Source organism: Rissa tridactyla, chromosome 9 (assembly GCF_028500815.1).
Source record: "Rissa tridactyla isolate bRisTri1 chromosome 9, bRisTri1.patW.cur.20221130, whole genome shotgun sequence".
In the NCBI taxonomy this organism is placed as follows: domain Eukaryota; kingdom Metazoa; phylum Chordata; class Aves; order Charadriiformes; family Laridae; genus Rissa; species Rissa tridactyla.
This window is the reverse complement of record NC_071474.1, coordinates 34,153,337-34,171,293: the sequence shown is the minus strand read 5'-3', so window position 1 is coordinate 34,171,293 and position 17,957 is coordinate 34,153,337. Positions and strand designations below refer to the sequence as shown.

The 17,957-nt window shown below is 40.2% G+C and overlaps 1 long non-coding RNA gene across 1 annotated transcript in view; it reads right to left on the bottom strand.

Annotated features, from left to right (window-relative positions):
- Positions 1-1,414: 1,414 nt before the first annotated feature.
- The window catches only part of LOC128914934 (uncharacterized), a 52,354-nt gene continuing 35,811 nt past the window's right edge, over positions 1,415-17,957 (bottom strand). The window contains exons 3-4 of the long non-coding RNA XR_008468469.1: positions 3,213-3,289; positions 1,415-1,475 (exon numbers count right to left, since the gene is read on the bottom strand). This is a non-coding gene — a long non-coding RNA (uncharacterized LOC128914934). The remainder of the gene's footprint in view (positions 1,476-3,212; positions 3,290-17,957) is intronic.

Genomic DNA, 17,957 nt, shown 5'->3' with positions numbered 1-17,957 from the left:
ATCACTTACTGTGTAGACAGCTATATCTGAGCTAGTCATCTAAAATCCCTTTAAAGTCAATGGCGAGAAATAGATGTTTTTAGGATGCAATTAATTGATTGGAAGGAAGAAAGATCTATCATCTACGGAAAAGAATTGTGGCCCAGAGGATTCTGCTTTTCTCCATTTACTTTACAGGGAGTTCACACGTTTGCATTGTAGTTGTCATCTAAAAGGGGTGAGAAGAATATCACCATTTTCTATTAACCAATCTCTCCTTTAAAAAAAAAAAAAATAATATCTCTTTTAACGTTCCCCTTCCCTTCTGTTTCTACACCTAGTCTATCCTGGGACATCAGTTCAATTTTTTACACTGTAAACCCATTAAGCCTTCAAGGAAATGGATTCATTCATCAGGTGGCAATGAAAACTTCTGAATCATACATGACCACTCACCTAGGCCAGCAGAGCTGACCCATCATGTTTAAAAAACACGTTAACGGAGAGTTTCATGACAATTACCACAGAAATATTCAGAACTGTGCAGATAAAGGAAAACTGCCTTCCATTTTACCACTCTCCCAAGGACCCATCGGCCCAGGACTCTAGGTCATGTCCAAAATGTACCAGAAAATTATGATGATTACATATAGCCTAATGAGCTGGGCTGTGGTGATTTTCATGGAGACAGAGAAAAATATTCCCCCTCAAGAGGTCATGGCACATCTGTCAACTTGAAAACATAGCAAACTTCAGGAGGAGGAAAAATTAATAATAATAAATTTGTCTTCATCAAGTAAGATCCAATGAAGTCAACCTGAAATAAGTTTTGCCAGACTTAAATATTGTGGAGACCCCCAACTGCCTTTCTTTCGCCTAATCTACGACCCAATGGATAGCCCTGTGCAATTTTGTTCTGCTTTTACAAGCTGGTGAGCCAGCCTATTTCCTCTCACCCACCAAAGAGCAACCATTGTACTGAAGATCTTTGAGAAATCTGCCGCACACTCTGACATAAGGGAGTAAGTTTTGTTTCATGTTCTCCTTACGCTGGGGCATTCATCTTCAAAGTGCCTCGCACGCAACCGCGGAGCCTTAGAAGCATATCAGGGGCAATTCAAAGAGCTTTGCATGGAGCAGGAGGGGGTTCCTGTTCAAAGCTGCAGCCTTGCATCTGCCAGAGAAGAGCAGATTCAAAACCGAAGAGGTCACTTCACCTACCTGTAGTGGGATCTCATATTCAGAAGACTCCAACTAAAAATAAGGGATATTTAGACAGTGTGATAACTGAAACCCTCTAGGCAATGCTCTTTCTCTCTCTCCCTCACACACAGACACATACAGAGCCATGTCTCCTTTAGAAAAAATACCCAAAACTGTAGGAGACATAATGGCCTCCAGAAAACTTACAGATTAGCTCCATCTATAGCATCCTCCTGGTTTGAACACAAAAGTTTCCAATGAGCTGGACCAGCACAGACCTCTCTTCAAAACACCTGAAACAAAGAAACTGGAATAAGCAGTTGTTTAATATATGATAGAGTCGTAAAAACACGGATTTCTTTCAATTATCCAATTTAATGCTATATTTAATGCCATGGAGGAACTATCCCGCTTGGTTCAGAAATTACAATTACCTCTTCTGCCATCAGACCTGGAAGCCCCTAGATAACATACGGGCTGTGCTAGGGTGGGCCCTATCTAAACACAGAGTAAGAGAGCTGCTTTCCCCAGAATTTGTCATTTACATGGGAAATACAGAAAAGTACGGAAGCAAGTATTGTTCTCCTCATTTTATACAGGGAGAACTGAGACAAGGAGAGATGCGAGTTCATGTACAAGTAGATCAACAGATGTTTAATGCCATTGACAACGTTAAGGAAATCAGAAGTGGATTGCTAAGTGAAGCAGAAGTATAATAGTCTTGCAGATTATCTGTGGCAGCTTTGTATCAGGCACTTGACTTTTTTAAAAAAAAAAAACAATTTAGATTAAATCTTTGTAACGCCTGCTTTTTGATAAGATGTAAGTAGCTCTGCATCTGCAAGGAAGTCTCATGTTTGCTACTGAGAGAGGACAGTGGCATCTATGGGACTTAATCCCACTGCCCTGAGTTGGCAGGCTCTAACCCTGATCCCCGTCCCATCACACATGTGGCACTAGCCACCTCCTTCCTCCTTCAAACATTCACTGCCTCAGGTACAGACCCCATCTCTGTATACCGTTCCTAACAACTGTAATAGTTCCTCAGTATCTAATGTCTTCGAGGACTTATTTTTTCTTTTTTTTTAAATAGTAGGTTAAAATGCACATCATCCTACAATCTGTCCTCTATCCTCCTTTCTCAAACTCCTCTGACTTATGTTATGGTCTCATTAAAATCCGTAAAGCCTTTGGGACAGTCTTTGTCTGAATGGCGCTTCATATATACAGTCACATTACTACCGGTATGGTATATTTTTGTATTAGAAGTACCTGGCTTTGTTTTTCTTTTAAACTGATTTTTAACATGGCCTCCATTGCCACGTGCTTCATTTTGCTGCAGTGCTGACTGCGGTATTTCAGATTCAGCGTGCTTACTCCAAGTTCAGTTTATAACAGCAGGCCAAGATGCATCATAAACTTTATCTCTGATTCCCCTTCTTATGTAACATTTGTGTTTTCTCAAATTTTCCTACTTAGCACTGCAAATGATTCCTTTAAAGCATCTGATCAAATATATTGGGATCTGGGAGATAATTCCAAGATTTTAATTTAATTGTAGAATTATGCATGTACTACATATAATCTGTCACCATGTATAGCTTCGTTTGCTACAAGGCATCTCTCAAGAAGAGCTAACCATTTTGAGACCCTTTCATGCCATAAGGCTGCTAGAACACACACTATGCTGTACAACCTGCTTTCAGACTGTTTCAAAGCCTGTGTTTGCAATGTGTTTCCTTTTTTCCATATTTTGTTCTCATTTTTGTTGCTCTTGCAGTGACCTCACCTGGAGCAACGAGGCTGCAAGCCCCCCATAGGTCTTCACAGGAAGAGCAATTGGTGTATGCCCCATATGTTTCCCGAGTTGTAAAACAGCATAAAAGTATAAATGAAGAGCCTCGTACTATCTTTCTTCCTGCTGTGTGTAATCAAGCCAAAAAGTATCCCTTACTAAGAAGGAACCCGCAAATTACCTTGGCATACCTGACCCACCAGCAGTAATACAACATTATTTTCCCCCCACTCACATCATCGGTGTGGAGCTGGATCTCCTGCTGAGCTCCTCCAGCAGGTCCGCAGTGCTGCTGGTCTGCATAATGCCTGGCTTGGATTTAAAAAAAAAAAAAAAAAAAAAAAAAAAAAAAACACAACAAACTGAATTTGAATGAGATACAAACCTTTGCCACCAAAATATGTGAAATATTTTTTAAGAACTTTACATCATTTTACGTATTGCAGAATTGACCCCATATATCCGGGAAGTCTGAAACTGAAATAAGATTTAATGCGGCTAAGAAATAATCACAGGAAAGCATTTTGGATTCAGACAAGTATGAAGTAAGGCAGTCTATTTTATTCAAAGAAAGCTAAGGGTACCTTTCATTACATTCAACTACATCAATTACACAGTGCTTTAATGGAAAAGGATTAAAATGTACAAAGGTAAAACAAACAGCATTACTGCAATGTCCAGTAGGAAACAACTTCCTTACGTGGCAGATAAGATTACAGAATTACTGAAAAAAGGAAGGAAGGAGGAATGGAAGGAAGGATTTCATGTACCTTGACCAGATTCACTGCAATGTGACGTAAACCCAGGACACTGCAGCACATACATTTTGGAAATTAGCCCCGGCATCACCATGCTGAACCTCATTGCCAGAGCTCGGATCTGAACTCTCTATTTCTGTATTTCCTATTTACTTCTAGCCAGAGAAGTATTATTTCATAAATGCTAAGTTTTAGATAATGTTCTGTTTCTTTAAGTCTCTTCAAATTGTGTCTGTACTGTCCCAGATCATTGCAAACTATTTACTTCACATTTTCACTTGCAGGATGTCTGCTATTCAGCCCTATATTCCTTAAAAGTTTGATAACAAGTTCTTCATATGCCTAATTTGGGCTTAATTCAAGGCTGGGGTAAATCGTTACAACTCAGAGGAAGTCAATAGGAGCACAGCGACTTACATCAGCTTTGTGTCGGTAAATACTGACAAGATTGATCTCAAATTTTTTCAGAACAAAAGATTTTTGAAGATGGATTAAACAACATAAATGCTGAGCTGTTTTGGTAGACTGCAAATGGCATAACACATGCATTGTGTGACATCTCTGAATTATCCCTTCGTGGTAATGTTGACATTACATGGTATTGACTCATGGAAGAAGCTTAAATACCCTTTTAAGTTTTCAAGACTCTTTGACAAAGCACTATTTCATTAACAAAATGTTAATGGAATCTAGGAAGCTTGAATATACAGTATAGCCTGCTGGTTTCAAGAAGTTCTGTTCACTCACCAAGAGACGTGACTGCAACAGAGGAACGTAATTCTTATTTTTAGGCCAACAGAAAAGGGAGCATCTCAAGCAGGACACTCATTGGTTGAAAAAGGAGGACCCAAAGCTACTTCCACAGAGCTCCACTAAAGGGCTACCACACCTTCTGCTGGAGAAGGTCAAAATAGCACAAACAAGAGAAAATACATCAATACAAGGTAAGCTAGGAGAGATAGCAGGGTTGACATTGCCTTGGAGCTAAGGCTTCTTGCTTGTGAAAAGGAGGAAGACCGAGAGAGCATCAGTATGAAGAATACACGCTCTGGTGTTGTGTTTGGGAAAAGGTTAATTATGTGCCTACATCTAAAATTGTTGGCTGTCAGTACCCTGCTAATGACACAAATGGCTCTCAAATAAGTACAGGCTTTTATATTTGATGGGCTTACTGATAGGAACAGATCTTGGTTTTCAGGTCTTCATCCGACCCAGAGCAGGGACTTGATGGTGAGAGAGGGGCAGTGCAGGCAGAGGAGATGGCCTCGCCGGATGTCCCGTGTCACTCGCCAGGATGACAGGGGGGATGACCCCTGTCACGGTAAGGCAGGGGTACGCGAGGGATTGGTTTTCACTCCAGCCAGAACCTTTCACCTGTGAAGAGCAGAGAGCAGGTTCCCCTCCCGATGACGGGTGCTCACTGTCTGCTAGGAGTGATTTTCATCACAGCCCGCAGCTGAGCAGGGAAGACCCAGTCACTGCTGAGCAGTGTCCTGCCACCACAGATGAAAGGTAGCTTTGAACGCTGGAAAAACAGACACCTTTTTTTTTTTAAATTGTCTTTTCTGATGTCCGTAGAGCAATAGATTGTTTATGAACAACCACCCACAAATCTTTTTATCAGTAACCTTATAACTATTTACAATGCACGCTGCTCATGACTGTGAGATACTCCCAACACCTTTTCAACATTGAACTCCATATAGATACCATTTATAAGTCAAATCTTTGCGTGAAAGGTGACAGACCTTTTGAAGGGCAAATTTTATTCACACATTGGATAGTCAAATTTCTAAATTTAAGCTTTTCTGCTGTTTTCTAGATCTGCAATTGCTTTAAGAAATCAGGAAAGTCGTTATTAACAGAAGAGATTGGAAGGGATGGGCAGGGAAATAGTAAACCTCTGCCCATTTGCTTGCTTCCTGAATTTGACAGCATTTTGTGTACCAACAGCTTCCACATTTCCTTCTCAACAGTCCATTTCATCTTTTATATGGACTCACATAAAGTAACAAGTGGAAGAAAATCATGGAAAAAAGAAATGAAAAATTCAGTGCATAAACACAAAACTCGAATGAGGCATTCGAGGGCCACCTTGCTGCCTGGAACTGCTTCTTTTCATTTTTAATTGTTTAGATTTCAAGTTGATAAAATCCACGGTAGTAAAGGTAACTTTCCCTGACTGCCCAGTAGAAGGCACAATGAGAAGTTCTCTGTGAAGGAGAGAAGGTCTCCGGTACGCATTTGTATGCATCTGTGCAATATATTAAAATAAGTAAATACATAAATAAATAAAGGCAGTGGTACAGCTACATATACAAATAACAGAATCAATCAAACATGGCAAAGCTGCAAAACACATCTGCGCTTGGGTACCAATGACTGGATTAAAGGGTGAAGTAATCCAGGTGTTAATGAGACGGGAGTCAGGGACCCTCGGGACTGCTCTCCACGCCTGCCATCACTAACGCCATCAGCAGTTTTGCCTCCAGCCTTGATGGGATCGGGACCATGGATTATAAAGGAAGAGGGAAGATACTCAGCTGACATGACTGACTGATAGACAAAGGGCTTGTTCGCTAGCTGAAAACAGGCATTTTTGGTGCAATAGCAAAGCTTTGTACACACCTACCCAATTCCTACATAACTAATTGCAAAACGATGCTGATGGTCACTACTGTTGTTCTCCTTAACAGCACCTTACCCTCTTGGTTTTGTTATTTTTTTTTTGTTTTGTTAATCAAGCCAAATTACCTTTACCTCAAGAGGTGTACAACTACAGTATTAATGGCAGTCTGATGCCCCAAAGAGAAGAAAAATATTCCCATAGAAAGGGATGAAAGATTTTGTGCCAGGCTGAATGCAAAGCACAGACAATTCATCTTCCCAAACACATTGCTTGCTCTCAGAAGGAGCAGAGGAAAGCTGCACCGCCTGAAGAGTGCTTGGCTGCACTGCATCAATGCAAGGGAGCCCTGCAAATCCTCTGCTCAGGGGATTCCTTCCAGCACAAGGCAATTCCACCTTTCAAAAACCAAAACACAAAAGTGCCCAGAGCACATCCTCGGTGGGCTGTCAGCCACCTCTTCAGCTAAGAGAGTTTCCTCAAAATTGTGATGTAACTAAATTAAAAATAAAAGATCGAGGCTCTTTAAGAATAAGCAAATAAAGTGCTGAATGGCCATACCAGAATCAGCAGAGTTTAACCTCTTCACACAACGAACACGGCCTACGAGCAGAGGATCCAGGTGAGCCCTCAGGGCTCGATATTCCTACTCCTATGGAAATGCAATAACCTGATAAAAGAGAAAGAAAGAACACATGGAACATTCCTCAAAGGTTTCATGGAGAATATTGTAGGTTTTGGTATAAAACAATTTAAAGAAACTATAGAACAATCAAAATTCAAGGAACTTATAGGAATAAAGACATTTCAATCTGGACTGCAAAGTATTGTGCTCAGTCAAGGACACTGAACTTTGTGATCCTGCTGGGGTCATGAATTTTCCACATGAATTAACAGATGCCCATTGAGCTGCAGCGTCCAAGCAGGATTTTTATCCTGGCTGAAAATTTGCCCCACGATGTTCGCATCCCATTGCCAGGAAAGCATCTCCCACCCTCCAGATAGCATTGGTCAAAGCCCTCTGTGAATAACCACTTTATAATGTGAGACACTCACTATGCAGTGGGTCACTGGTAGCAGGGTTGAAAAAGGGACATTCAGATCTAAAATCACAAGCCTCTATAGTCCTATGCTGAAAAAATTAGCGCTGCCTCAAAGGCTCTTACAGACCTAGGAGGATCAACACGTTCAAGGAACAGATTGCTGCAGTGTGCTAGCAAAGGTTAGGGAAAGCTGGAAACCTTAAGGTCTCGCAAATTAATCTGTGTATTGCACAAGTTTTTCCTCTTCCGAACCTGCGACAAATGCAGATTGTATTCGTCATACTTTTATAAGAACCTTTAATCAAAATCTCTCACTCTCTTTTGAGCAAGACTGCAACACTCCAGAGATACAAAGAGAACTGGAAGGCAGGAGTTCTGCAGGAGGGCCATTTTACTTCTAAAACTCCGCTTCGGCCCCCTTGCGATTACACAGATTTCCAGCACCCTGACAAGTCAGTGTACTCACACCCATATTTTTCTTCAGCTGCCACATTTAGCCACAAGGACTGTGACTGTAAATTAAAAACAAAAAACAAAAAAAAAACCCAAAAAAACCCACCACCACCACACTCTTTAAAAAAAATTCAAAAATTAAAAAAACTACATCTGCAACTGCATTAACATAAAAGTCATTAGCCGCAACTGGCACCACATGGTGGGGTTTTTCTTTCCCATTCATGGGAGCGAGCTGAGCCGAGCCAATCTGAGCCGTAGCCCACCATCCTGCTGCCACTCAGGCACCTCTCGCCAGCTGTTCCTCAAGGAGGACATTCATTACTCCAGAAGAAAAACACCTGTGTAGCATCAGACACAGCTGATTTTCTTGAAGTAAGAGGGAATTTACTATCTTGGTAGTACAACTATAAGAATCGGTCTTTTTTTTTTTTTTCTTATCTCTGGATGAGTCTTTAAGTCAAAAGATTAAAGAACTGAGAAAAGGTATACAAAAACTGATAATCCCAACACAGAAACCTTCCAATCATAACCACTTGTCATTCTTAGCATAATCTGCAACTTTCAATACACTGTTCTGTTTCAGGCACATTTAAGTACCCTATAGAAATTACTTTATGCTGCTATTATTCCTAAAGAACTTCAGCTGAGTTTGGATCCACCATCATTCATCGTGTCAAACACTCTACGGGTAGTTACACACACTTTGCTCCGTTTTATAAAACAGCTAGCCTTAGGTTTTATTAATTTTCATTGGCTGCAGAAATTACAGAGACCTTATGCTTATTTATAAATTTTATCCTAACTTATATCCACTTTCTGTGAAAACCAAGCAGTGCTTTAGAGATACATTAGGTCTTCTGGTGCCGTTCCTTCCATAAGAAGGGTATCCCAAATCTTGCCTTGTTGCTTGCAGCTTATTTTCTCTGTTGTTTCTATTTCCTGGGATTTAAAGTTAAAGAGAAGCATTTTTTTGTTGTTGCTGATAACTGCATTCCCAAGGGCAAACAGTTGATTTGTATGGTGGTTCTCTCTCTTTTTGGATGTTCCACAGCCCACGTTGACTTCAAACCTCTCGCTCTTCAAACTATTTTACGTCTGTGTGATTAGTAAGCATCCCTAAGTAATCAAAGATAGAGAAAATCTGAACTTCCCTTGTCACGAGAGAGGAGGAGAGAAAACCAGTGGCCAGCGTGTTGCTATCACCATCCAGTGTGGGGTTTTGCTCCCTTTTCCATAAATGACAATATTTTAGGAAGAGCTGACAGAAGGGGCTGTTACAGAAAGCAACACGCTGCAGCAAATCCACTCAGCAGCAGACTATCCAAACCCAAGCTGTAGGGTTGCTGGTGAACAGAAGATACAATGTTCAGAGGAATTTCATTCCAAAACTTTTCCTGAAGCAAGGTAGAGAAAATTAAAGTATTTTAAGAAGGTAATGCGGCAGCTCAACAAAGCTTTAACTATTACCACGGACTGGATAGCTTTGTGCAGACAAACTGGTATTTGGTGGGAAGAGCAGCAAAGGTCTCAGCAGACAAGTCAGAGCTCACACACAGGAGGCTTCTGAGAGCAACAGGCTAAAATTTTAGAGGGAGGACAGAGCCATGGGCTGTTTGATGTCAGTAAAAGAGTTCCTGGCAGCATCCAGCAAGCATGTTCCAGCATGTGTATGTGCATGAGGTGTAGCTACAAAAGCCCCCCTGCCACACGGCCACCCTTGGCCCACCTCGGGTGTCCCTGGAGCTGGAGCTCCCCACCGCCCTGGCAGTTTCATGGGTACAGGGAGTCCTGGAAGTTGTTCCCATCTTTAAACACTTTGCTTTGGAGCACTTCAGCCACCTGTTCAGTGTAGTAAAATATCCGATCCGTTTAATGAGGCTTCCAGTAAAATAACTCCTTTGAAGTCCCTCAGACCATGACAGCAATTAACTCAAGACCTGTCTTCACTTTTGTTGTTTTACCTACTCTCATTCGAGATCAACAACATCACTGATGGTGCAAATTATTTCCCTGCATAAGCAGCAAGGGAACGTGTCTCACATCCAGCGGTTACAGTCAGCTGGCAAAGTGGCCTGATTGCAATTGCAGCCGCAATGAGTAGCTTCTTCAACATGCCTGGGCTCATCCTGATTTTTTTAATAGCCTCCATTTTGCAGACGTAAGACCATCAGGTAATTCATTGCGTTTACTACTGGCAGCATTTAGATATGTAACCTACTGCAGCTGTAGATGAGGCAGGTAAGGATGGCATCACGGGAGAACGTAGACACAAATGGGATCGTGGACCATGTCTCCTCTTAATAAAACTATTTCCAAGCACATCCCACTTCAGTATTACACATAGATGCATATATTCAATAACTTTTCCCCAAATGTACGCAATATACATTATTTGCATCGCAAATTGTTTGGAATAATGCACGTTAAAAAGCAAATATGACAACAAGTGGAGTACAAATTAATATACTTCTTTAAAAGCTAAAAAATCTAGCTGAAATATGAGTTTCTCCACATTAGAAAATGAGAGAAATAAGAAATGGGGAAGATAACGAGCAACAGATACACAACCAGAGATCGTTAGTCTAAAAATGCCCTTGGAAGAAACTTTTTCAAGGTTTTCTGTTTGTTTTATTTCTGTTTCTGTTTTTTTGTTTGTTTTGGGCTTTGTTTTTAAAGTGAGCAAGAATAAGGATAAAAGGAAACCAATTCCCTGCGAAAGGGCCTCCTACGGACCAAGCGGGATGGCCTGCTGACTCCAGCCACAGCACTGTAACCTCTGCGAGGGGAAGGCATGTGAGCGCACACATCCCCCGGAACGAGGTTCAAGACAACGATTCCCACCGATGGCAGTACAGATGTCACAGGGAAAACAAAAGAACATCCGAAACCTTCTCCTTGTGTACCTCTGAGATGTCACCTGCATCCTATACACTAATCTGTTGGCCAGGATTGCATCTCCAGACCCCGGAGGGCACAAGAACACACCACTCCAAAGTAAAAGAGACAGGAGAAATAGTCGCAACCTGGAATTTCTATTCTCTGAGAAATTCCAATATTTTCACAGGTGCAGAAGGGAAGTGAAATCTTAAAAGATTCCTGCAAAACTGAAGTTATGAAAACCTTTTATGGAAATGTTACATCTTAATAATATGCAGTGGTACTCTGAAAATGTTAAAATTACCCTAATGTAACAAAATATAAGATAAAGCATATACTAAACATGAAAACTACACTAGAAATAAAAAAAAGATAAAAAAAGAAACACATCCAAAAAACAGAAACCTGGACAAATTAAAACATTTCAGCATCATCAAAATGAAACACTTCAACATTATACCAACAGAGATTAAAGTCAAATGATGCACTGGGACATGTTTTCTCTCAAAACTGATTATAATCAACAAAATTTCTACAGAAATTTTCATTTTTATTCAAACTGCATTTAGGATTCAGAGCTGTTTGAACACGTTTTGACTACCTATAGCCAAGAAAATTGCTGCCATCCCGACCTCCTATGCGAAGGTGATGGAGGCAAATGGAAGAGCGTTACTCATTCTTACCAAAGGAAAGCCTAAGACCCATGTTTCCTATAAAATTGGTGGTCTTGGCTTATTTCTCAGCAAAAATTCTGTAAGGAGAGGTAAAGCAAAGCTATTGTTACTAAGACTTTCTTACTGTAAGAAACCATACTACAGTGCATTTACTGGTATGCTATGAAATACCATAAATCATTCTGACAACATGATACTTGTCAAAATAAAGGCATAAAATACATCTTGGAATAAAATATCCTCAATCTTATTTATTTGTTTGCTCACTCATGCCATTTGGCTTTTCTCAGTGGGTTTCCCAGTCGTTAGGGTGAATTAGTGAGATTCTGCTGTAAAAACATAACCATGTGCATATTCACAGGCTTATACGCACTGAATATCTGCATATAGCACTGTACAGTCATTCAAGAGAACTAAAAATACAGCTTTCAAAGCACACTTCAGGTCTCCTGCAATATTTTTTCTCTTTTCCAGCATTTTTCCCCCTCCCCCCCCGCCGCCCCCCCCAAATAGTTCACTAATGCTCAACAGTGGCATGGTTTAAGGGAGTCCTGCCTGGAAAGCTCCTTCAGCTGCTTAGCCCAACAGCATAAATTTGATCTCGTAATTAGTATTCAGCTCAGCATCTTGGATAGAAACCAATGTTACAGCCAAGAGGTGGTTTAAATCACATAAATCATAGATCAATGACAGAACTCTAAGCACTGGATAGATTACAAAAGTAAGCTTTAGTTAAAAATAGATTAACCATTTCCCTGCAGGAATTCCTTCAAAAAAGCCCTGAATATAAAACAAATAAAATTAAATCTGATAATTTTTTTTTCTAATGTATGCATATACTAGATGAATTGTTCTTTCCCTTGACAGTTACACACTGATTAAAGAAATGTGTTAACATGCTATTTCAATGGAAAATATTGTAAGTTGTGGAGACTTTAATTTTTTTAATGAGCCTTTAATAGCCAGAAAGAACGTACCAGCAACGTTGTGTACAGCTAGGTTTATAGCAAATGTCACAGCAACTAACAGATATTTCTTCAGTTACTGTTTTTACAAAAAGCGTAAAAATCCTTCCCAAGCCAAGAAAAATGTTTTTGAGAAGTGTTTTTAAAGTATTTTATGTTTTAACTTTTAGCTAATGAAGACCCAGTTCTAAGAAGCATCACAAGCCATCTGCTATCCTGATTTAAGCGCCCATGGGAGCACCCAGAATCTTGAAGGATTGTGCCCAAGGACACCAAATTGTTAAAAGTTCAGTGGAAGAGGAAATACGGGGCTGAACCTCTTCCCCTTGACTAAGGAAGCAAGAAGGGTTTGGCTTCTGCAATCAAATTCTCCACTGGTGTAAACCAGCATTACACCAAATGGGGGTGTACTGACGGATGCAGATCGTGTCAACCAGGAACCCACCCTGCAAACTGAGAACTGCAGAATACAAATTAAAAGTATGTGCTTGCTGCTGTATATTTTACTGCGTTTTCCTCCCTTGAGGTCAGACATTATTAAAAAAAAAACAAAAACAACAACAACAAAACACGAAACACAAAAAAACCCGCTAAATCACTTCTCAGCATCTGACGGAAAATCTGCATGTCTATTTTCTTAGTTGCAGAATTGAAAGAGAGAAATGCCTTAGCAGCACCTCTGCCACTCCTCAGGCTGGAGAATCGCAGAGTTCCAAGCCATCATGGCTGGAATAATGCTCTCAAATTCCTCCCGTTGAGTGGCAGGCGCGCAGGAGGAAGAGAGCCTTTTAAACACACACAGTCCGAGGCAGTTCAAGCAACATCAAACAGATGAAAAGCATCAGGCACCCACTCCTGCCACCTCATATGCCCTTTTACACTCTTTAAATGCAGCTTAAGATTAGTTAGAAAAGGATCAAACAAACCAGGAGAAACTCAAAATTTCCTATCCCTAGACTAACAAATTTTGATCAAATGGAGAACTGAAAATACTGGAGTTCACCCCAATAAAAAGTTGCACAATTCTTGAACTGATAAATAACTGCTATAACCAAACTTCCTGAACACCAGTATCTGGTTATATATTTAACTTTCCACTGATCCCAAAAATGGGAATACAATTGTTGTTGCCATATCTAGAATTTTAAAAATAAATAATACCTCTTTTATAGCCATTTACATTTGTTTTCAAATACTGTAGATCCATCAAGAAGAACATTTTTAAACTTTTAGTGCTTTGTGCTTTCGATTTCCGAGGACTCGTTTCACCACAAGAAGAAATAAAAAAGCAAGCTGCTCGATGGCTATTTGAAGAACAACATTCAGATTTCAAAACTGGCACCCGGTGTGATAGAAGACTGCAATATATGCAATCAAGAGATAGATTCAAACAATAATAACTAGCACAGGCTCCAGGGCATAGCAGAACGTGTCATTTACTTCAGACCCGATCCTTTAAACATCAGTCCTACCAGTAGTTCTGCACAAAATAGATGGGACTGCTCTTGTAAGTATAGACTACTCGTACAAGGAAGTTTTCAAAGGCTCTACATTTTCTAAGGTGCTGAAAAATGCGTATCAAGTTTAGTAAAACTAAAAAAAAAAAAAAAAAAAAAAGAGGAAAAAAAAAGAATCTCTTGTAATAAGCCAAATTGTTGAAGAGATGCCAGGGTTAATTTTTAAAGGCACATTTCCCTCCAGCAACAATTCTCTTTAATTATTTCAATGTGAAACACATTATCAGAAATGTTCGTTCCCTGTTCTCAGCTCGCAGTGGCTGACACAAGATAGGTACAAGATGTTAAGACTTCTCCACTGATGCTCACACACAGCGGTGCTGGGTCCCTGGTCCCTGCTGGCTCCGGTGGGATAAGAGGGTGGGCAGCACCTGCTCCACCCACAGCTTCCAGCTCCTTCTACCAAAATTTTGGGGCCACCACCTTGTAGTCACGACACCAAAACGGGTGAGGGTATGGTTGAGAAAAAGCTGCAGGATTTCAGAGTATGGCCCTTGACACATAAACAGGCACCGAGTGCGGCACGGAGCCCGCAGGCACGCTGGTTTAAGGGTTATCAGGTAACCATAACACTCGTGACAGCCTTCCAGCGTATTTGCACAGGTATTTCCCTAAATATTTTTATTTTTTTTTACTTTGAGGTTTAATAGTCAGGTGGAACAGACAGGACGAATCGGGCAAAGTCCAGTGAGAAGGCTGCTGGTACATTGCAGCATGCTGAGCTGCTGTAGCATAAAGTCGTGTAGGATGCTTCTCCAGCAGTTCATGAGAAACACTTTATGTTCCTCCCAAGGAGTAAGGGACACTGTTCAGAGACCCAAAATAAAATATCAGCTCAAAAATATGAGTGACAGTGGTTTCAAATTTAGATATGTAGAGGAAACCTTGATATAACAAATCGGTTCAGTGTCGTAAAGCAGCACGTTTGATCAAGTATTTCAGATGATGAAGGTGGGTTTTCTATTTTCTAACATAATTTCAAACATGAGAGACATGTACTTAAAGTTCTTAAATATGCCAGAAGCCACATTGATCTATTCCACCCTCATTTTGGTGTGAGGAAAGTCTAATCCTTTGCTTGAGAAGAAAGGCTGGAAGGGAAGAGTCTTTGGACCAACTCTACCAGATCGGCTGTAATCTAATGGTCTTTTTTATACCACCTACAGTAAAACTCACTATATAGCTAGTCGTAAGATTAAAAGCTTTTCAAGTTGCTATCTTGGGAAATTTCTTTCAAGGAAATTACTACAAAGCCTTGTTTTAGTGTGTTCCCCTACTGTGCATCCTACTGTGTTTTTTTAATAAGGAAAGCTATCCATCCATAGAGGTGTATCCTGTTCTCCATGCTTGAGTGTCTAACAGCAGGCACATACAGTAGACACTCTGATGTTTTGCCTCTTTAATTTTCACTCCATAATGTTGGTGCCTGGTTTTCCTGACTGCACCTTCAGAGTGGTTTAATTATGGGTGTGCATGGAATTTTGAAGGCATCTTCAGCAACAAAATTCAGATGTTAGGAACAAGTTTAATACATAAAGATATTGCGAATTTTTTATCATAAAATAAAATCCTGCTATGCGGTTATCACAGCATGGAAAGTGCGATAAAATTACCAAGAGAAAAAATACAAATACTTCATGAATAAAACAGAATAGGGTATAGAGATGCTTCATTTAGTCTTTAAAATATGCTTCGCATAGATATAGAGATGCTTCACGCAGATATAGAGACGCTTCGGTTTAGTCTTTAAAAAAACAACCATATGCTAAATACAAAAGTATGGCAGGTAGACCACCATGCTTTCAAGCAAATAGGACAGAGTCATAGGTTTCTACACTCAAACTCCCAACTGAATGAAAATAGCTCATGACACTGAATTTATTAGCCCAGGGATTTTACTGCTGATTTCGATGAAATTTTTTAAATCAAGCCAAGCAGGTCCCCGATAAAAGGTTACCATACCACTCAAATATCAGACTTGAAACATTTTTTTTTTATAATAACGGGCCAGGTACCAGGTTATAAATGAGCACTGCTCCATTGACTTCAGACAGGGTATGAAAATTGATTCAATGGAGCACCATCAGTTCTCACCAGCTGAGTATCTGTCCCTCTAATCACAACTAAAAAGATTTTCGTAGTCAATTAAAGGCTTGAAGCCTTTACTCACTCACACAAAATCCCTGCTGAAGTCGGTGCTAACAATGCATTCATTTAAATCTTAACAAACTGCAGTACACGCACTGCCTGGTGGCACAGTTAGTGCTATATATTGAAATACGCGCTCCCGCCATCCTAAGGCATTGACGGAGCAATACGTACCGTTCCATACTGTCTCACGTGGCCCAGAATAATACCTGACTACCCTCCGATTCTGACACGTTTCTTTAGTAACTGACAAAAAAATTAGCACATTCATTATTTTTGCTAACAGGAGTATGAGCTATATGAAGAAAACATGTACCTATGCTGACAGAATGGGAGTACTTTAATTTCCAAATTACATACATAAATAAATCAAGCCATATAACCTGATAAATGAAAGATTATGAAAATAGTAATATCCTGCAAAATCTTGAAAGGCATCATAATTCCTCAAACAATTATCTTCTGTCATATTTGTGAGTAGCCCATGTAGTTCAAGACCAGAAAATACAAATGTGCTCCTTTAAAATTCATGAAACCACTCATTCTGTCATAAAAGCAGGCATCTTTCATGGCTACTTATTTCACACAGTCTCATAACTAATACTGACAGATACTTGGAATGCAAAAAAAACGAGCACCGGACAAAGAGCACGAGCTGCTCAATTCTTACATTTCAATGTTTAAAACAGAACATAAAAATCATATATTATATACGCTTACAGAATTTCTGGTATAATTAAATTAAAATTTGTAGATAAAAATGAGATTGTACAAAGACCGGTGGTACACTGCTACCAGGATTGGGCTGTGCTGCATCCATGACAACAGGATGGAAGGTTGCTTTTAATACTATTATCTTACATACCCACAGCTGAATGCTAATGCAGCTATACTGAGGAAATCAAGTTTCAGATCTGTATCCACTGAACTTACATCCACTAGGCAGGGAGTTTAAAAGCCAGGCTAGCATACAAAGGCTAATATTATAGCTCTGTCAACTCCCCAAAGGTCAGATATTTCAAAAGGTATACACAAATATTAATTGTCAGGTAGTTCTGTACTGAAGACCAAAACCGAGGCAAAAATCAGGTTTTGTGACCATAATTTTCTTCCAATTTTATTTTATAAAATGGAGGTGCAGAAGAAAACAAAGATTAACTCAGGTCAGTTTATGTTCCGAACACTGACACATGATGATGCTGTTTCTTACGAACGTTGCCTCAGAAAGGATTTTACCTACTTTCCTCCACAAAGGAGATAGAAAATGTGTGGGAAAGCAGCTGGGCAGCCTTATTTTCCAGCGGGTACCAATAGTGCTGTCGACCTGTCATTATCCCCTCTGGGGTAGGCAGCTCCCGACCCCACTCTGCCCCGTGCCTGCACAAGAAGCCTCTGCTCTACCCAAAGGAATAGCAAGCTCTCCAGTGGCACCCTCATACCTGCCCAGCCCCTTCTACGGACCTTGGCTACAACGTCTCAATTCACCTTGCTCTGGATTTCAAAACACAGTTTGGGATAAAATAATTTAAAAAAAAAAAAGAAAGTTACTATTTTGTCAGCAACTGGTATTTCCCAAGTAAAAGAATGCTGAGCTGTCTTGTAAAATCAATGCACCTCTTCCTCATTGGTGCCAACAAAATCAAAACAGTTCAGTCAGTCCCCAGGCGGAGAAGCCCTCTAAAGCCTTGTTCTACCAGAAGTGATATCTTGTGACTGGCAACACATCCATCTTCCAGAAGGTGAAGACAGCCTCACAAACACTTTACACTCTCCTTAGTGTACAGGTAATTTTCAGGCATCTTATGCTATCTATTTTTCCTTCTCCAACCTACTACAGCTCTGGACAGAGAACTCCAAATTATTGGAGCTACTGCAAATTATTTGAGATACCGACCGCTTTCCTACAATAGGCTGTA